General features: G+C 52.3%; 1 long non-coding RNA gene across 4 annotated transcripts; it reads right to left on the reverse strand.

The window, feature by feature from the left end:
• Positions 1–5,621: 5,621 nt before the first annotated feature.
• Positions 5,622–8,030, reverse strand: LOC141373478 (uncharacterized). 4 transcript variants are annotated; one of them, XR_012379538.1, is made up of 3 exons: positions 6,989–8,030; positions 6,491–6,579; positions 5,622–5,821 (listed from the first exon to the last, which is right to left on the reverse strand). It is a non-coding gene; the product is annotated as an uncharacterized lncRNA (long non-coding RNA). The 4 variants fall into 4 exon arrangements; XR_012379536.1 differs by having other exon boundaries at positions 5,622–5,888; XR_012379537.1 differs by having other exon boundaries at positions 6,491–6,582.
• Between the last annotated feature and the right edge of the window lie 11,232 nt (positions 8,031–19,262).

Below are 19,262 nucleotides of genomic sequence, written 5' to 3' on the forward strand. Positions count from 1 at the left end.
AGTGAATCCTTCTGTGGAGTGAGGATTCACTAGACACTTCCTTTATAACCCTTGCAACTTAACGATTTCTGCCTAATTTATCTGTTTTCTAGTCTGGAACTTTGATACACATTATATTTCCCGAACGGAGTCCTGCAGGTATTTGTCCAGCATTTGATCCTGATTCTTTATAAAATAATGGCAGGAATGAGGATTTGAAGGATTTGGAGATGCAGGTAATATTGCAATTGTTCACATAAAAACAATTCATTCTGAAATAATTCAGATGTTTAGACTTGTATCCAAGACTGTTTATGATTTGGTTAAGCCCTTTCTAGCCTTGTTTTCTGCCTTTCTTAACATAGCGTCTGCTTCCGCCACCAGCACCTTCCTCCTTTCTAAAGGTCTCGTCTTCCCGCCGCCCCGCCCCGAGTCTGTGCTTACCAGAATTCCTTCCCTTTGAATGCTCTTCATTCCAATACCACCCCTCCGACCTAATGTGCTCAAGCCAGTGGGAGCATTCTCTCCCTCCCTCACTCTCTCTCTCTCTCTCTCTCTCATGGACACACACACCCACACACCCACATATACTCCAACACACAGATGTGCCCAAATCCTGAAAATCTACAGTGTCCAATATGTTAGCCACCAGCCACATGTGGCCATTTAAATTAAAATTAGTTAAAATGAAATAAGATATCGACAGTTGAGTAGATAAGCAAAATGTGGTATAGATACCAACAGAATACTATGTCACCTTGAAAAGGAAGGGAATTCTCACACCTGCTACAACTCGGATGAACCTTGAAAACATTCTGCTAAGTAGAATAAGTCAGACACAAAAGGACCCAGATTGTACAATTTCATTTACATGAAGTACCCAGAACAGGCAATTCCTATAGAGACAGAAAGCAGAATAGAGGTTACCAGTGGGGAATCATGTGTAATGGGCACAAAGCTTCCGTTCGGGATGATGAAACATTTCTAGAAATGGACAGAGCCGATAGTCGCACCACGTTGTGAATGTACTTCATGCCACTGAATTGTGCATTTAAAAACGGTTCAAGTGGTAATTTTTACATGATATGTATCTTACCACAATAAAAATGAAAAAAATATTCTAAAAATTAAAAAAAAAAACACCCTTAAAGGAAAATAAAAGACAGGTCTTCAGTCCTACCCGCCACGTTTCAAATGCTCAAGGGTCACGTGAGGCTGGTGGCAACCATACCATCCAGAGAAGACCAAGAACATTTCCATCAATTGCTGAAGTTTCTTGTGGGCCAGGCTGCTCCAGATCCTTCCAGGCCCCCTTATTTTTTATTTTTTTTTTTTAAACATTCCTGGAAGATCCAATCAGCTGTGATTACTCCTTGGAATTCTTGCAATTATTTGTTGTGACCTCTTTCCAGGCTTTATCAAATTCTTCATTGTATTTCAGGCAAATATGCAGTTAGCTGACTTTCTGACGAAACTACAAGCCAGTGGAGGGGCAGGGTCAGAGTTTGGGGGGGAAGTTTTGCGTCTCCGGGGGTGCTGGTCCCCCCCGACGGTCCGCGGCTTCCCACAGTGCCTTGCAAACTAATCAGCCCTCACCAAATAGGCGCCTTGGAATGAACGGATGAGGGCAAGAAGACAAACGGCTGGACAACAAACCTTTTACCTTATGGTCCTCGCTGGGAATGTAATTCCATCTTATATCTTTCAGGAGCCATTTGAAGATGACATATTTGTCTTCCATGAATAAATTTGTATCACAACTCGTGGGCCATAAATTAGATGTCATCTGTGCATTCCTCTGGGAATGAAGGGAGTGTTCTCTGGGAACTTTCGTAAATTGGATAGAAATTTGTCCTATGTATGTGTGAAGTCACTTCTCAGCTAGCTACTGAAGGGAGCTGCCAAGCCTTTCTTCCAAAAACAAATGGCAAAGTCACTTTGTTTTCTGTAACACAAATCCTTTTGCAACAAATAGAGTCCTCCTCTGCTCATTATCTTGTCATTAAAACCTCTGGCTTGATGTATTTCTCTATAAAATAAACCCGAGACCTTATTCATAGAGGAAAATGCAAACACGGGCTTTGCCACGTATGAAAGGGACCCAGTGTAAAAAGAGCTTTCTTTCGCCTCTTGAGTTCGATGATGAGATCTCGTGGCCAGACAACATTTTTTGACTGGTAAGAGCAGAAACGACCCTCTTGAGTTACTGTTTAGTGAATGAGGGCCTTTGTTTCCCACAGAAGAATTAAAAACCCATGGGCCTCCCCCATGCAAACAGGAATACATTTCACACAGCGGTGTTGGGATTAAATGACTGGATCATGAAAAAAGCCAGAACAATGCCCGCTCACGTTTTAATCATTTACCTGGCATTCCAGCTGAGACAGTTTCACGGAAAACTAGAAGGTTAGGTCAAGGGTGACCTTCCCCAAATGCTCTTTCTGTGTGCATCTCTGCTCCTTTCTGCATCTCTCCAAAGTACAGGAAAATTGCCCATTTTCTGCTGGTCAGATCCGAAGATGGGAACAGAGACGCTGGAAGCTGGAAGGGGTCTCTGAGGGTCGCCGCGTCATCCCACAGGTGAGGAGTGAGGCTTGCAGAGAAGACGCCCATCTGCGGTCACACACAGAAAATAGCAGAACTGGGACGAGCATGTCCACCGGGGTCTCCAGGCCAAGCATTTTTTTCTCTTGCGGTCATTGGCCAGTTTGACATTTCTGAAACTTTAAATGATCTTCCTCTTCTTTAAAGTGATTCCTGATAGCCGTTTGAGAAAGAAGGGCAATCCTCTGCAAGAAATGGACATGAACGTAGGAGGATTGACAGTGAGAGCAGGATGGGAAATCCAGTGGGTTCTCTCCTGATGCTGTCCCCGATTAGCGGGCCGACCTGGAACTGGAACCAGGCCCTCATTCCTGAGTGCCCCTTCCCTGCATGGCGCCAGAGGGAGGACACTGTCCGTCTCATGGGCTTGCTCGGAAGAACCCGCCCTAGATGGGACAGTGCTATAGGGAGTTGCAAGGGCTAAGCGGATGCAGCGTGTAATTATTGACGTGAAAACTGCAGTTTTGTTCAATGCAAAGTAGGGGGAAATGGGGGGAGGTGTGAAGAGCTCCTCTTGAGCGAAGTATGGTTTCTTAAGGATGAAACCAGTCCTGGAGGGAGAGGGAGAGACCCTGGAACTGAGACGCTTGGCAAAAGGAGGTGGCAGAAACAGTGTGGGAAGTGGTCGGATGAGAACTAGGAGAAGGGGGATGAGCTCCGGGGGCGGGGGGAGTGGAGGTGTGGGGTGAAGGGGGAGAGCTGTACCGAAGGGTACAGCCATAGGGGCCTGGATCCCAGTTCTACCACGCAACAGGTCACTTAACCTCTCTGTGCCTTGGTTTACTTCTTTGTAAAATGGGCCCACTGATATGTGCTCTGGGGCAAGGCAGGATCATCTACTTGAAAACCCTTTAAAAAAAAAAAAGTTTTATTTATTTATTTTTAGAGAGAGAGAGAATGCGCATGGGGGGAGGGGGAAGGGACAGCAAGAGAAGCAGGTTCCCCGCTGAGCGCAGAGCCTGACGACAAGGGGCTTCATCTCAGGGCCCTGAGATCACGATCGAAGCCAAAATCCAGAGTAAGACGCCCAACCGACTGAGCCACCCAAGTGACCCTACTTGAAAGCCCTTTGCAAACTGCGCAGGGGCAGCACAGGGAGGATACCCCGCTTGCGGGGGAAGGGGACCCGAGCTTAGCCAAGGAGGGGCTGTACGTGATGCTCGATAAGGTATCAGGTTTCAGTTTCCGAATCTTTAAATGGAGGTCCTTGAAAAGATGATGAAGAGAGAGACAGAGGCAGAGAGAGATAGAAAAACTAAAACTCCCTAACTATTGTTTACCTCCCCACCCTCCCCACCCCCCTCCCCCCTCCCCGCCTTCCTGAAGAGCAAGGATACATTTGCAAGGCCCAGACTTCCTAAGTGATCCATTCGGTGTTATCCCGGGAGACTTATGGGCCAAGCTGGGAAGACCCTCCTGGCAGGACGCATCAGGGACCACCAACCACCACACTTTCGCTCCCCTTTTCACAGCCCAGGGAGCACTGGGAGAGCTCTCCCCTCTGCGCAGAGCCCAGGGAAGGGCACAGAATGTCAGGGCTGGAAGGGACCTCAAACATCATCTAGTTCAACCGCCAGTCTGATGCTCGGCCTCCTTCTGGGATGCCCTTGTCCGCCGAAATGTGGAAGCCCCTTCCTGACGTGGTCCATTTCATCTTTGAACCACGAGGACTGCAAGGAAACTTTAATTTTTGAAATCTCTCGGAGTGCCAAGAGTTAACACAGCATTTTCTTCATCTACAATGGTTTCCTTAGGCCGCTACCTTCCCAGTCTCCGTACAACTACTTAAAAACCGTTCGCTCAATAAGAAGAAACTCTCAAAGTCCTTATTCCGTGCCCTGCACTGTCGTCCGTGCTCTGCAGCTATTGGTTTATGCAATCTTCTCAACAATCGTAGGAGAAGGCCATTGCACTGTTTTTACCCCTGTTTTACAGAGGAGGAAACTGGAGTACAGAGAGGTTAGCACCTGGCTCCAAGAACCACGGCTAGTACACTTTGGAGTCAGGATTTGAACACCGGCAAGCCACGGGTCTTGAGCTCCGCTCCTGGGACCTAAAGCTTGTCCTGATCACGCCAGATGGAGCTCCCTTTTCCCTGGCACTTTCTGTGCTATTGCCAAATGGCCTTTCGCACTTTTACCTTGTGTGAAGCCTTGGTACCTGTGCTTTAGCCTCCTTGGGGTCAACCAGCCAAAAGCCCTACTGAAAGCCTGCCCTGGGGAGATAGTGATCAGAATTGTTGGCCCAGCCCAGTGTGCAACATTTGCATCTCAAAGAAGCTTTGTGGTTTTCCACTGATTTCAAAGCTCTAAGTACAGGGAAGGGCCCCACAGTATTTGCAATTTTGAGGGTTTGCAAGTGGCTCTGGGGCTGACCCTGGATAGCCTTCACCTCAGAGAGACCTCCCCCCCACACCAACACACATACACACACACACACACACACACACACACACACACACACACACCCCAAAGAACTCAGCGCTTTTCACCTGCTCTTCAGAAGCTGAGCAACAGTTGTAGTTTAGTTTGGGGTTTTGTTTGCTTGTTTTTGCCTCCAGCTGTTTGATGACTTTGGAAAGAAAATGTCCCTTGCGGGGAAATCAAGTCTTATGTCTGGGGGTTGGTTCCCAAAGCCAGGAGAGATGTCCATTTTCTTCGTTTTTGCACCTTGTCTCGCATGATACTTGGGACTCTAGCGTGGGACAGGCCCCAGGACCTTGGTTGTTTCCTGACTCCACATTCCCTTCTCCCTGGGTGTGCCTGCTCGGGTCTCTGTTAAGGAAATCCCATCCTTCCTCGTCACCCCCAAGCCATCCCGGGCCCACTGGGAACAAGCTGAGACCTCTTACCCTGCACCCCTCCCATGGAACTGAGCCCATGTGTGGGCCAGCACCCCTCCCCAGGGGCCCTCAGGAGCCCCCCCTGTTTTTCCTCTTGTATCCTCCTGTGTCTAGACCCGCGCACAACTCATAGTCAGTGTTTGTTTGAGTTGAACTGAATCAAATTAAACCCAATTGAAACAAACCTAATCTAATCTTTATTCCCGAGCTCGCTCTGTTGTCCGGCCGTGGGATGGGAAGAAGAGGTAGCTTCCTCCCTGCAGATTCTAGGCCAATGCACTCTTCCATTCCAGAACGCTCCCTCGCTCGTCCTGGAGGGAGCAAAGCCAGCCAGCCACTGGCCCACTGGGGCCCGCGGCTGGGTTTAAGAATTCACAGCTCTCACTCCACCTGGATCTAGAAAGCGTTTGATAAGCCTTGACACCAGAGAATCTGTCCCTCACAAGCTATTTCTCTTCTGTGCCTATAAAGGATAAGGATCTATTTGTCTCTGTGTGTATGTTACAAAAAATGAATGGGGATTTAATTACAACGGCTCATTTCCTAAAAGGAAGTCCTATTTACGATGCACCATATGTTTTGCCAGGGGCCATACCCCTGAGGGCCGGACTCTCGTCAGATTTCCTTAGATAAGCGGGGTCAGCTTGCCTGGCCTCTGCCCGGGGACCCCGGAGGACAGGCCGAGGGTTCCAGGAAGTGGGGAGGAAGAGGTAGGTGGGCTCTCGCCCGCCCGCCAGAGCTCGGACCACCGGAGGCCTGCCAGCGTCAGCCAGCGACCAGGGGAGGCCGCCCGGGCTTCAGAGGGTGGAACCAGAAGCTCAAACAATTTGTGATGATTAAAAATCGCCTGGCTTTTTTCATCTACTAAAGTGGCTCTCGAGGGGGAGAGAGTCTCTCTCTGATCCTTCCTTTCGTGGCTTTAATTCCCTCTCTGCCGCTTCTGAGCCAGCGCAGATGGCTTCCTAGGGCTCCCAGAACTTTGCAGGGAGATGCCAAGGCAGAGGGGGGCTGGGAGGGGGTCGCGCCCGGCCCTCCTGCTCCTACCACCCTTTTCCTACGTTTTACCTTTGGCAGAACCTATACGTTCGAGGCTGTGAAGCCGAGGGTGGGCCCTTCAGGATTTCTGGGCTGTGTTTTAACGCGTTCGCCGGAACCTGCTAGAACGCGACTCCATTGATGAGATTTATTAGTGGGAGACCCCTCTTCCCACCCAGTCTTCCCGTTTCTTCCCAAGCCCCCTCCCCTTGGCCAAGTGCTGCTTCTCTTGTCTCCTCTCTCCACTCTCTTTAAAACCAAAGCAACGGCCTGCCTTATTCCCCTTTCTCCTACCCGCCCCCCCATTCCACTCCCCTCCCCGCACTGCTTGGACGTCAGAGTCCTCGAGGTTCCCCTTTCAGCTCTAACACTCAGCTGCTATGATCTTTAAAGTAGATCCCTTCTGAACCGGGGAGTGGGGAGGTGGACACCATAATCCCTCAAACGTCCCTGGTAGCTCTCCCAAGAATCAGGCCGAGCCGAGGGTGGTCCTGTCTTTTCTACAACAAGGGTCTAGCCGGTACCTACCTGCTCTGAAGCAGGAAGGAGTCAGGCAAAGCCACCAGAAACCAGGCAGTCTCCCGGGAGGTGAAGAATCCCACGGTTGGGACTGCCTGTCCTTGGAGGGTGGTCCAGAAAGACTCCTGATGCTCCCAGGCCTGGGTTTTCGTTGTCACAACCAGGATGGGAGCCTGAAGGAGTGACTGGTGGCTGGCTGGTGACGGGGAAGAGTGCTGCGCAGGGTTAGGTACACATACTCTGTTCAAGAGATGATGGCTGGTCTCACCGTGGACCCCGCCACCTCCCCCAGGGTCCTGAGGGCCTCCCGGAAGACGTTCACCTCTCTCTGTGCGCGTGCGCACAGGAAGCGCTCAGGAACGCCGGGGGCATCACAACCGGAGCCTGCCCACCTCCCTGCCGCACAGGACGCCACGCCCGTCCCCCCACACTCCCCTTGTTCCCACATGTCCCCTTGCGGCCCCGCGCGCCTCTCGGGCCTCTGGGCACAACTTCCCGCCGCTTTCCTGAGGGCCAAGACCAGGCCTTTTTCAGGCTCTCCGCTTCCAGACTGCGGCTAAACCCTTCGGCCCTCCCTTCACATTCTCTTTAAGGAGGAATGACATGGGCTTCGGGTCCATTTAAAAAGGCGTTCTTCTAAGTTCCTGGGACCGAAGGCTCCATCAGGCTCTCTCAGCCACCCCTCCCTAAGTACGAGGGGACTTGTTTCCAGATGCCTTTTGCTCATTAGAAACCCCCTTCAGTTCTCCTGTTACGTAAGACTCCAAGGCACCACGTGACCCCCTGAAAAGCTGGCTAGTTTTTTAAAACGTATTTGTAGCTGGAATCGAATGGTGAGATTTTTGCTCAACTTTGCAGCAGCGAAGCTGTGATCCCCTTCGCCCTTGCTTCTCACCCTCTCCTCCGTTCTCCTTGGCCTGGTCCTCCCCTCCCTCTGCGCCCCCAGCGCCCGCTGCTTCTCCCCTCCTGCGGTCCTGCTGCATCTCCCCGGGTGGGGGGCGGGGCAGGCCTGGGCTGCCGGTGCGCGTGCTTGTGCCCGGGTGCGCGCGCGCGCGCGCGCGCGCGTGGAGATGTGGGGGCCGGCGGGAGCGTGGGGGCCCCGCGGTGCTCGGCGGCCATGCTGCATTTCTGGCTGCTCATTGTTCAGTCCCGTCTCCATGGCGACGGAGCAGCTGCTCGGTTCGGGGCCTTGGCTTGGCCGTGCGGGGCGGCCCGCTGTCTGCCCGCGCGTCTGCCCGCCCGTCCGCCTGCCCAGCCGTGGGAGCTGCCAGCTCCTCGCCCTCCCGCTGCCCACAGGCCCTGCCAGGCTGGGCGCAAGAAAGCGTGTTTACTAACACCATCCTCACGGCTCCCTGGGCACCGCGGCGCTGCCCAGAAGATGTCAGGCCGAGGGCACCGGGAGGTGGGCCTGGAGCCAGGCTGTCTGCAGCCGAGGGAACACTGTCCCTGGCCTGCCAGCGGGCCCGGCGAGGGGCTCCCCGGCTCCTGGCCTCCCGGCCAAGCCGCCGCCCCGGGGGCTCAGGGGCCCCAGGGAGGCCCTCTCTCAAGCTTTCCTTGCCCTTCCTATAGGATGCCTTCCCAGAAGCGCCTCGCCGTTCCCGGCCTCGGTGCCCAGGCCCCCCTACGTCTTTCCGAGGGCCTTCCCTGGCAGTTCGGCGCTGGAGGCCTTGTTGCTGTCCCGACTCGTGGAGCCCTTGACATCGGAAGCGGTCGTGGCCATCAGGAAAGACCTGCGGGGCTGGAGGTGGCCTGGGAGACGCCTTAGCCTGGGGGTCTCATTGTGCAGATGGAGAAAACGAGGAGCGGTGGGGAGGCGGTGATGGCAAGAGGTTCAACATTCGCAGAGCAGATCACAGGCAGCGCAAGGACGGCCTCCCTGCCCAGGCCGAGGGGGGGCACCACGCTGTCCTAGCGGCCCAACCCCTTGGGCTTGGCCTCGGCAGGAATTCCTGAAGCCTTGAGCCCTTTCTGCCTCTCATCGCTCTTCCCTCCTTCCGGTCTCTCTAACCTCACTTTCTCTCCCTGCGCATCTCCCTCCCGCCGCCCTGCTTCTGTTCGTCCAGGGTGGCCTGGGCCATGTGTCTATGTGTGCGTGTGCGTGTGCGTGTGTATGTCCTGCCTTTGGGCAGCGAAGGATGTTTCTCCTCAGCATCCAGCCCCGGGGGTGGGGTGGGGGTGGGGGTAGGGGCTGCTGATTGACAAGTCACCAAAATCGGAGTCCGAAGCCTCAGAGCCAAGGGCCATGTGGCCCTGAGCTGCACCTGTTATTCCCCCCGCCCCCACCCCAGACTTCTCTACCATCCTGGGAGTCCTCGCACAACCCGAGGATGCTCTCTGATAGCCCACTGCCCGCCCACTAAACACGTTTCCCTCAGTGGGTGTCACGCTGCCTGATCTCCCACCATTATTTCTTTAGCAATTCCTGGTAAATGCAAATCTGAGAAATCTCTTCTGTTGTTGCATTCACTCAATAAGCATCTGTTAAGTGCCTGTCCTGGGTTAGGGACTAGGAATCCAGATGTAGGCCAAGGAGCACTCAGACTTCCCAAGACCACTTTGTTGGTTCCTCTTGCTTCCTGGCCACATTCTGTCCCCTGCCTGCGCTGAACTCGGACCTCTCCCTTCAGGCTCTTAAGGCACACATTCCACCACCCCGACCCCCTTGAGGGAAAGACCTGGGCTCCACCCCTTGCACGCAGGCCAGGGGACTGAGACGAGTGTGCCCTCTCCCTCAGGATTTTGTGCACTGCATCTGATCTGGGCGGTGGGCTCAGGGGTTGCCTGTGTCCTGAGGAAAGGGATCTCAGGCCTCAGCAAACAAACGGGGAACATGACTTTGGGAGATTTCTAGGTTCCCGCGTGGCTGCCCACAGTCCCCTTGAGGCCAGCCCTACCCCAGACCTGGGGTCGGCCCAGGTCTGTTGGGAGGTGCCAGAGGGCCTCACCATGGGCAGCCATGATAAGCGTGTAGGAGAAGGAGAAGGGGTCCAGTTTGTGGGAACAGGCTACTTTGGGCTGGGCAGGAGTGCTTGCGTGTTACCATTCACCCAGTAGAGTCTACTCTATGGGATGAAACACCTCCCATACGAGCCTTCCATTTACTCCTCACAGAGACCCTATGCGGCAGGAGTGATCTCCCGGTTTTGTAGATAGGAAGGTGAGGCTCAGTTTCCGTGAGCTGCGCAGGGCGACCCAGCTGGGGACCAGAAGACTCAGCTCTAGTCAACTGAAAGACTCATTTCTCTTTCCCGAATCATCCTACCTCACAGAATTTGGGGGTGTCTCTTCCCAACTATGATCCACAGAACCAGTCGCCGCTGGAGAACTCAACAGCATCCCCTAAATGACTCCATCCCACAGCCACCCCATCCCTTTCCTGGAACCAAGAGCAGCCTCCAAGCCCCCATGTTTGCCTGCCCCCAGTTTTCATGTAATCACTAGGGGTAGAATCCTAAAATGCGCATCGCTCAAAAACACAATAAACTAAAAAAAAAAAAGAAGAAAGTGTGAAAAAAATAGCAACCTGGCATTTTTGATATGACCCCCGCTTACGTGAAATCATATATATAAGTGCATCCATGTCTACAAACATTGAGATACATGGAGAGAGACAGAGACAGAGAGACAGAGAATTAGGCCCGTGTCTAGTGTGATGGAATAGCATCGATGTGTAGTTAAGTACTAAGTTGACCTAAGTAACTAGCATAACATGATTCTTTTCCAGTCATAAGTCAACCGACCCCTGTGTGTGTGTTGGGGGTGTAGTGGGGGGGAATGTTGAAGCAAAAGAGAAAGCCATGGAAGGATCTATTCCAGTCTGTTAACAGCAGTGATCTAGGGTTGGGGGAAGAACAGAGGGAGAGTCAGAGACAAAAGCTGGGTTTTCCTCATTTATTTTTATATCGTTTCACTTGGTACAACACACACGCACATATACACACCCATTACTTCGGCAACTTAAAGCTAAATAAATTTTTAAAAGACCCAAATCTGATTATGTCTCTTGTTACTTAATATCCTTCAATAGCTCCCCATTGCTCCTGGGATATCATCCAAAGTTGACAGAGTTGGCAAGACTGTTCATAATCTGCCTCCTGTCTGCCTCTCCCACCTCATGTCTCCACCATGCCAGGCCACAGCCTGGGCTGCAGCCAAACCGAATCCCACTCAGTGCCTCTGCGCGGCCTCCAGCTTCATATCACCATTTCCTGTCCCTAAGAAGCCCATTCCCACCTTGCTCCCTTGCCTGCGCCTTACAAGAGGGGACAACTTCACTGGGTCTTGTTCTGTTTCTTGCTAGAAGGACTAACCACCTGGAGAATGGTTGTGGAGGAGACTGACACCTTGAGATGCATAGTATACCAGATCTCCTTCCCGAGGGGCTGGGACTTCTGCTCTCTTACAAGCGCCCGCGACCATTTCGGAGCCCCACAGTGGGACAAGGCCAGGGTCAGAACGGCCAGTGTCTCTGGCTCTCAGTGCTGGTGACTTCGATAAAAGACAACGTTAATGTTTGGAAAGAGGAGGTAAAGACAATTTGAAGAAGGCCCTGAACATCTACTTAAGGAAGAAAGCTTTGGAAGGACTTGGGGTGAATGGCCCCAGGAGACAAGAGTCATGGGCATTGTGGTATTTTCTGATTGAAGATTTGAGAAGGCTTCCACAGGAGAAATCACACTCTCCTGGAAGGTAGGATTCACAGTTCACCAGATCTTTGGCTGGTGACCTTAGACAAGCCATTGACTTCTCTGAGTGGGCCTCAGCCTCCTCTGTGTAGGCCGACATATTCCTTAAAAGCCCTCCCATCTCTCAAATTGTTAGAATCTCTTTTTCTGGAACTCATAATTCATCCCCATTGTGACTGAAAGGCTGGAGTCATAACTGTAACACTTTCAGTAGAAAAAGATTGAATTAAAACAAATAATTTGCACTTTGACACACAAACCAAAATGATCAACAGGATAACACAGCTTGACGGCAACCCATAATTTAAACAAAGACGTGTGAAATCAAGAAACGTCGAAAATCATTTCAAAATCCTGTAATTGTTCAGGGCTGAGCTTACCCAGTGCTGTGTGTTTTAAAGCGCTGGTTTTTATATATTTTAGCTGTTATTATTCAAACCGAACTGGCGTCATGTGTAGAATTGGGAGTTATTGTAGTCAGTGTACAAACTGAAAGAAATCAGCCCAGGGGATGCAGCTTTCATGCTTATTTATGGGAAAATGCTGTTTAACTAACCTTGAAGTAAAATCTTTTGAAAAAAAAAATCTTTCTTGTGCCTTGCAAAGACCTTCCTTTGAAATACAAAAGGAAGAAAGTGGGATTTTTTTTTTTTAATTAAAAATAAGTTTATGTGCAAAGAATCATTTTCTTCTCTTCTAATCAGGTATATACTTCAACTTAAAATCCTAAAGAGACGATGTTTAGTAAAGTAGCTGTGGTTGGGGCTAGGGACATTGCTGTCAGCCTGATTCTGGTGCACGGGAAGACTTCGGTAGGGATCCTTCCAGGAAAGTTCACCAAGGACTCTTCCATCCTTGGAGGCTAGGGAGCCTCTGAATGCACTCATACTACCGGTTGGGTCACATTCTCAAAAGCCTCTTATACCAACAACCGATTCCAGCAGGTTCTCCCAGCTTCGTGCTAGTAGCAACAGGAGTTTGTGAACTGGAAAGGGACCTAGACATAGTCTAAGCCTTCATTTACAAATGAGGAAAAAACGGTGCAGAGAAGAGAGGGCTATGCTGAAGGAAGAGAGCCAGGGTCCCCGACACGGAGCACAGGGCCCCCTCACCTTCGAGCGGTGGACGATGATCTCAGGGCTGGACCGGGACTCCTGACCCAGCAAGTTTTCCTGGCAACTTCTACTGGGAAAAGAGGGTCCGGGGCTTTGGTGTCACTGTGTTGGGATGGGGCCCAAGGTTTTCTGTGGCGGCCACAGGCCAGAGAGACCGAGGGGAGAGCCTGGGTGGGAAGGGGCTGGCGTGGGGAGGCACGGGAAAGGTCTCACAGAGCCAGTGCTGGGTGTAAGGTCGGTGCCTCTGCCTCCTGCTTGGTGGTCTGGCTTCGGCCGGGCTTGGGCAGGCTGGGGAGGGACTCTCCTCTGCAGGCCCCTGCCGTCCCCTTGGGATTCTCAGGGGCCCCCTCTGCGGCTCATCACCTCAGCACTGGATTCTGTGTCACCACGGCCCTGTCAACGTGTGGAGGCCATTTTCCTAACGTCCTCTTTTCTGAAACCCCAATCTCTGGATGGAAAAGTTGAGAGGCAGAGGTGCGAAGCGACGTGCACAAGGCCTGGGGACGGCCGGTGCAGAGCAGGAGTCAGAGCTCACGGCCTCTGACTCCCAGCCCCGTGGACCCTGCCGTCTTGCCTTGGACACCACGCCTGTGACTTACAGGTAAAGCCCTGTCGACGGCCCCCTGGGAAAGCTGTCAACCCCTTCCCCCTGTGCCCACGTGGTAAACGGATGCTTCTCGGGCCTTGCGAGCAGAAGGATGAGGCCATGATGGGACCGGGACCGTGGTCAGTGGCTTGTCCCGAGGGCCTCCAGCGTGCCCAGGCCTGCACCAGGCCCTCGGAAGTTTCGAAGCCACTTAGGACAAAATGCAGGCTCTCGAGGCTCTTTAGTCCCAGGGATGCATTATTTCTTACAACACAACGTCTCGGGAGACAGAAAGAGATGACAGAGGGGTCTGTGGGTTGGCTCTGGGTGCCCTGGGTGAGTCACTCAACCCCTGCAGGGCTCCGTTTTTCATGTGGGAAACACAGAAAGGAAGGTCTTCCTCAGGCTGTTGTGGGGAGGGTGGAGTTAGACGGTGTGTGTGTGTGTGTGTGTGTGTGTGTGTGTGTGTGTGTGTGTCCCTGGCCTCCTCGCCTCCGCCCTCCTCCACTGCAGTGGCCCTGGGTCTGACCGTCCTGCACACAGCCCGGCCCTCACGGGGCCCTCCTCCCGAGCTTGCCACCTCCCCTGACTCAGGGGCCACATCTGTCCACGGAAGCCTTGGACCCTGCTCCAACGCCTCTACTCAGGGAGACTTGATGCCACCTTTCTTTCTTAAGGGACCGAACCCCCGCTCCCCCAGGCCTCATTCACATGGCTTAGATGCTGTGCTGCTGTGCCTTCTGTTCGGCTCCTTCTCCTCCTTCTGCAGGGAAAAGGAAATGGCCATCGTTCTGAATGATGGCTTTTTCACCTCAGAACTCTGTGACCGTGGGCCCCTGATTCCAACATTCCTGGGCGTCTTGCTCATCTATAGAGGGGGGAGAGCAGTAATGATGGCCCCAGGTTGCGATGGGAATTAGAAGAAGATCGTATGTGAGACAGCACGGCGTCTGACCCATGGGACCTGCTCGATAGACAGTTGGTTATCATTATTTCTACGCTTGGAGGCGGGAGTCTGTGGCTTGCTTATTCTCTCTCAGCCTCTGCGGTGTTTGCTGTGGAGTCAGCGCTTAGTGCAGGAGGGTGAACTGAGATCGGTTGGTGGCTTGGGATGAAGCCGGGCCCTGGAGTCAGCAGCGTCCGGGCCCTCCGCCTCCGCCTCCGCCTCCGCCTCCGCTGTGGGATGAGCCGGACCCCTGTTTTGAATCGGAGCACTGACACCCACCTGCTGTGTGATCCTAGGCAGTTCAGCACACCTCTGTGTTTTTTTTTTTAACCTAAAATGGAGATAATCATGCCAACTTCAGGTGGGAACCCCCGAGCCCCTTGCAGGGAGCGCTGAGCAGTGTCTGGAATGGCTGGAGCGAGGGTGGCTTTAGCTGAGGCTTCTCCAGGGGCATTCCAACCCCAGTCTGTGGAAGGGCAGAGCCGTCCTGAGATGGAGGGGACAGGGGGAGCGCCAGGCTCTCCTGGGGCCAGGCTTAGGGCCGCATGCCTCCCTGGCCATATGGCGCGAGGGACACCAATACAGTTGTCTGTGCACAACTGTGACCAACAATCTGCAGACTGTTTGTGCTTTAAGGCACCCCCACCATGGGACAGGTGGTTCTATACCACAGTCGCAGTACTGTGGGAGTCAGAACACACCCTCGTTGGCTCTGGAGCCCCGGCTGGAGAAGGCACAGAAGCAAATGGAAGGGCTGACAGCAGGAGATGGAACAGCCCTGTTGCAGTAAAAGCTGACCATTGGGAATTGGGGGCCTGTCTTTCCTATTAACCTGGGAGCTTCTGGAGATGCCCCCCTCACTGTCACAGAAGCAAGAGGAAAGACATGAGAGATTGGGAGTGGGTGCAGGGCATCACTGACAAAACTATAGGAGGGAGCAAGGAAGACAGAGATCCCGAGGGGAAGGGAGGGGGAGAGGTCAGGAAAGAAAGAAGCAGAGGGACTGGGGAGGGAGTAATCAGTCATTTCACTTTTCTGGGCTTCACTTTCACGTCTGTAAAATGGGTATAGAAACCTTCCTGCCTAACAGCTTCACAGTCAGGACCAAAAAGAGAGTCAAGCAAAAGCATTGAGACATCCAATAATAATCTTGGGGATAATGTCAATTATGACAAAGGAAGGAAATCAGCCAGTGTGTACAAGGGCAATCACTTCTTTGGTGGTCATGGAGACAATTAGAGGTCAGGTGTATAACATACCCGGCATCTTGCCTGACCATGGGTGGGTGCTCAATAGTTGGTAGTTACATGATTTCAGTAATTATTAGTATTGGTCCCTTGAAGGTAGGTCTACCAGGCAAGTCCGACTTCTAAGCTTGGCCCAAGTTTCTGAAAATCTCGCCTCCCTTTCTGCTGGCCTTTCTGGGGTTTCAGACCCTGAGCCTGGCCCTGGGGACACAAAGTCCAAGAGAACACTGTCTTTGCCGTCATGTAACTGATGGGCAATAAAATCACAGAGGCAAGATATGCCAGAGCTTTTGGGACCCTCGAGTCACCAGACCCAACTGTCTCCTTTTCTAGGTAGAGAGGGTTGAAACCCAGAGAGGAGCCACCCAGGCCCTTCCACCCAAGGCCATACCTTCTCCAGAGGCAGAGCCAGAAGGGAGCTCATTTCTGAGCAATAGCGTATTACTCGTAGTAACAGCAAAGATCGTTGATGACTCAAGTAATCACCAACACGGACAAACAGGAGCACCATGCCCAGAGGAAGGAGAAAGGAATTGTTCCTCATTTTTCTCTTTTAAGTCCTTTCTAAGTCGCTTTGTAGAATCAGGCATGTGTTTTGGTTTGGTCCTCATGGCGCTTTGCTTTTGCCATCAACAGTGGAACAATTTGTGCGAATTAACCAGAATATAGTCAAGTTGTAACAGGCTCTGGGGATCGCCTGGAAACCATTCCACGTCGTAATGCGTAGTCATTACTCATAATACGTTCAAAATGCACTCCTTGGAACCCCAGCTTGAAATACCCGGAGATCAATTTTCAATAGGGCTGGCAAATAGACGACATGAAACATTATTCATAGAAACAGTGTTTATTTAATCTTTAATGCTACCTAATGCATTTCGGTCAAAGACATCAGTTCATGTTCAGGCTTTATTGCGTGGAAAATGGATGTGCTATTAATAAGTCAATACAAATACAAATATGGTTTCAATTGGAAATCATTAGGTTGCATTAAATAGTAAATGAAATCCATAGGAAGGATTTGTTTTATTTTGTTTGTAAGGAGGAGTGGGAGCCCTGAGAGGCATTTCTTCGCTTGGTGATGAGGAGAAACAATTGGTTTCTGCAGAGCGCTGGATTACAGTCTAGTCCGTACTTTATGCTCAGGGTGGAAGTCAGGGCGGTACCTTTCCCCCCCGCACAGTGGCACAGCTGTTCGCCGCTGTGGGCCCAGCCAGCCCGGGCGCTGGCTTTGGAGAGTCAGCAGGAGCCACCAGGACGCAGGAGGCGGAGCTGAGCAGAGACCCCTTTCCCTCCCCAGCGCTGGCCCTAGTGGACCTCAGCCCCCTCCTGCAGTGGGCCAGCCCCGTGGGGGCTCTGGCCTGGGTGCCTCGGGTCTCGTGGTTCACCAACAGCCCCCGGGAAAGCACGTGCAGGTCTTTGCGGGATTAGAAGCTCATTATGAGCAAAGGACAGCCTTGGGTGACCCAAAGCGGGACCTTTGTTTAAAAGGAGATATCTGGGTGCATGCAGTGGAGTGGGTCCGCCCCAGGCCTTTTTAGTGAGATGGGAGTGGAATTTGAAGCTGAATAGATCTAAGACTCAATCTCTGGTTCCTCCATCCATTGCTCCTGCGACCTAGGGAGAGTGACTGGGGTGGTCTGCTCTTTGGGACCCTTAGGGCCACCCCGAGTTCTCCCTGAGAGGACCCGGACGAGCTGCCGGGGAAAGAGCGGGGCTCGCCTCCTCCTTCCCGCCCCGGGAAGCTATGCTTCTGGCTGTGAGCCTTCTTCCTGATTCTCGTCTTTGTCTCACTCAAGCACAAGGAATATTAGGGCCTGAGCCAAAATAGATAGAGCGATGTTCCGTGCTTCCCTATGATTTTTAATGAATGACGTCTGTTTTTTAACTCATCAAATTCTTTCTGCTGGGACAGTCTCACCTCAGTGGGGTGGCCAATGTGCTCCTCCTGCTTGCTGCTAAGGAGGTGAGGCTTTGCATGCTTCCACACCCACAGGGGCCCCTTTGCTGGCCAGGCCCGGGTTGTCTCTGTGTTTCGGTGAGCGGGTCAGCTGGGACCAGGGATTGCCCCACTGGCCCTCAGGTGCCGTCTGCAGTTTGCCAACGGCTTGCAAGAGTGTGCATGTTGCATGGGCAGTTGGGCTCCAGGAAGTTCTGGCAGAGGTGCCCCAAAGTTGCTGGGGAATGTGCTCCCAGTCTACAGAGGACCGGACAGCCAGCGAGACAGTGGTCTTTGGGTTCCATCTCCAGCAGAGGAGCAGAAAACCTTCTGAGCAAGTTAGTAATTAACTAACACTCGTATTGCACTTACTGTGTCTCAGGCAAGATCTAAATGCTTTAACTCAGTTCCTTCTTCCAATTATCTCCATTTCACCTGAGAAAGCTGAAGCACAGAGAAGTTAAGCAACTTCCCAAAGGTCACACAGCAGGGAGTGGTGGAGCTGAGGTTAGAACACAGGTCTTGCTCCAGAGTCCCACCTCTTAAAACACTACTCCACCTCTCATGGCGCAAACATTCACTTCCCCTCAGGGACACAGGTCACGTCTCAGAATTCTGGGGGCTCTGGAGCTGTTCTGCCAGTTGCTGGGCCCTATGACCTTGCCAAGCCACTAGGTCTCTGAGCTAAGTGTGCTTCTTTCAACTACCTGGACGGATTGGATGAGGATTTAGAGACCGGGAACAATGTTATTAAATGTCTACCGTATTGCTCAACGCATTGCAGACACAGACACCTCACACATAGTTGCTATTCTTACGATTTCGATAGAAGAAAAAGCAAAGCTCCATGCACTTTCTCGCTGGTGGTTTGCACTTGGTATCTGTGTGGTGATTCTTGGGGCAGGAAGTGTCCCTGGAAGGGGTGGGCTCTCTCACCCAACCCTGTTGGACCCTGTCTTTGGCGTGGCCAGGAGTTTCTTGCACACAGGTTCCTCCTAACAGAGCTTTGGCATCAGGGGGATCTGGATTCCGATCCTGCCCCTCCTTCTTCCTGTGCACCGGGCCCTGCCTGGCGAGCCTCTGTTTCTAGAGCTAAGAGAGGTTTATAATCCCGTTTGCCTTGCTGAGTTCTTGTAAGGATTAAGGTAAATGATACTGCTGGTGAGCAGTGGAACACCTTGACACATGGTAACAATTCAGCAAGGGGTGGCTGTGCAAGCGTTTTCCACCTACTTTGCAAAGCCTGTGCTCCATGGGGTGGAAATCTCTTCCTCTGGCCCTTCCACTCACTTCTCGTCCTTCCCCTGGAGACCACACAGCTTAAAGTAATCCCTCTTCCACATGACAGCCCTGGGGCCCGCGAAGGCCGTTTGTGTGGCCCTCCTGAATGTTCTCTTCTCCAGGCAAAGGGACCCGGGTCTCCGACTATTTCTCCTGCACCAGATTTTGCTCCCTTTGTCCTTCTGTGGCCCATCTCAGCGATAGGACACGTTCAGTATCTATGGGGTTGAGTTTTATTTTTCAGATTGTGGTCCACCCCTGGATGTGCTCAGTAATCCCGGGCCCCGGCGAAAAAGCAGGGATCAAATGCTCTGTTTGCAGGGGTGGCAGCCACCAGCGTGCGGAGGGAGCCGAGAAGCAGAAGTGACAGGCCCTGCTTTCACTTGACCTCTGGGGAAACAGAGAGTAATTTAGGGCTTGAAATGGGGGATGCAAATGAGTGTCTGCCTACTCCCTGGCTTCAGGAAAATGGCTTTCATTTTCT

Source organism: Callorhinus ursinus, unplaced genomic scaffold, assembly GCF_003265705.2.
Source record: "Callorhinus ursinus isolate GAN/ISIS: 27379988/994484 unplaced genomic scaffold, GSC_fseal_2.0 scaffold10, whole genome shotgun sequence".
In the NCBI taxonomy this organism is placed as follows: Eukaryota; Metazoa; Chordata; class Mammalia; order Carnivora; family Otariidae; genus Callorhinus; species Callorhinus ursinus.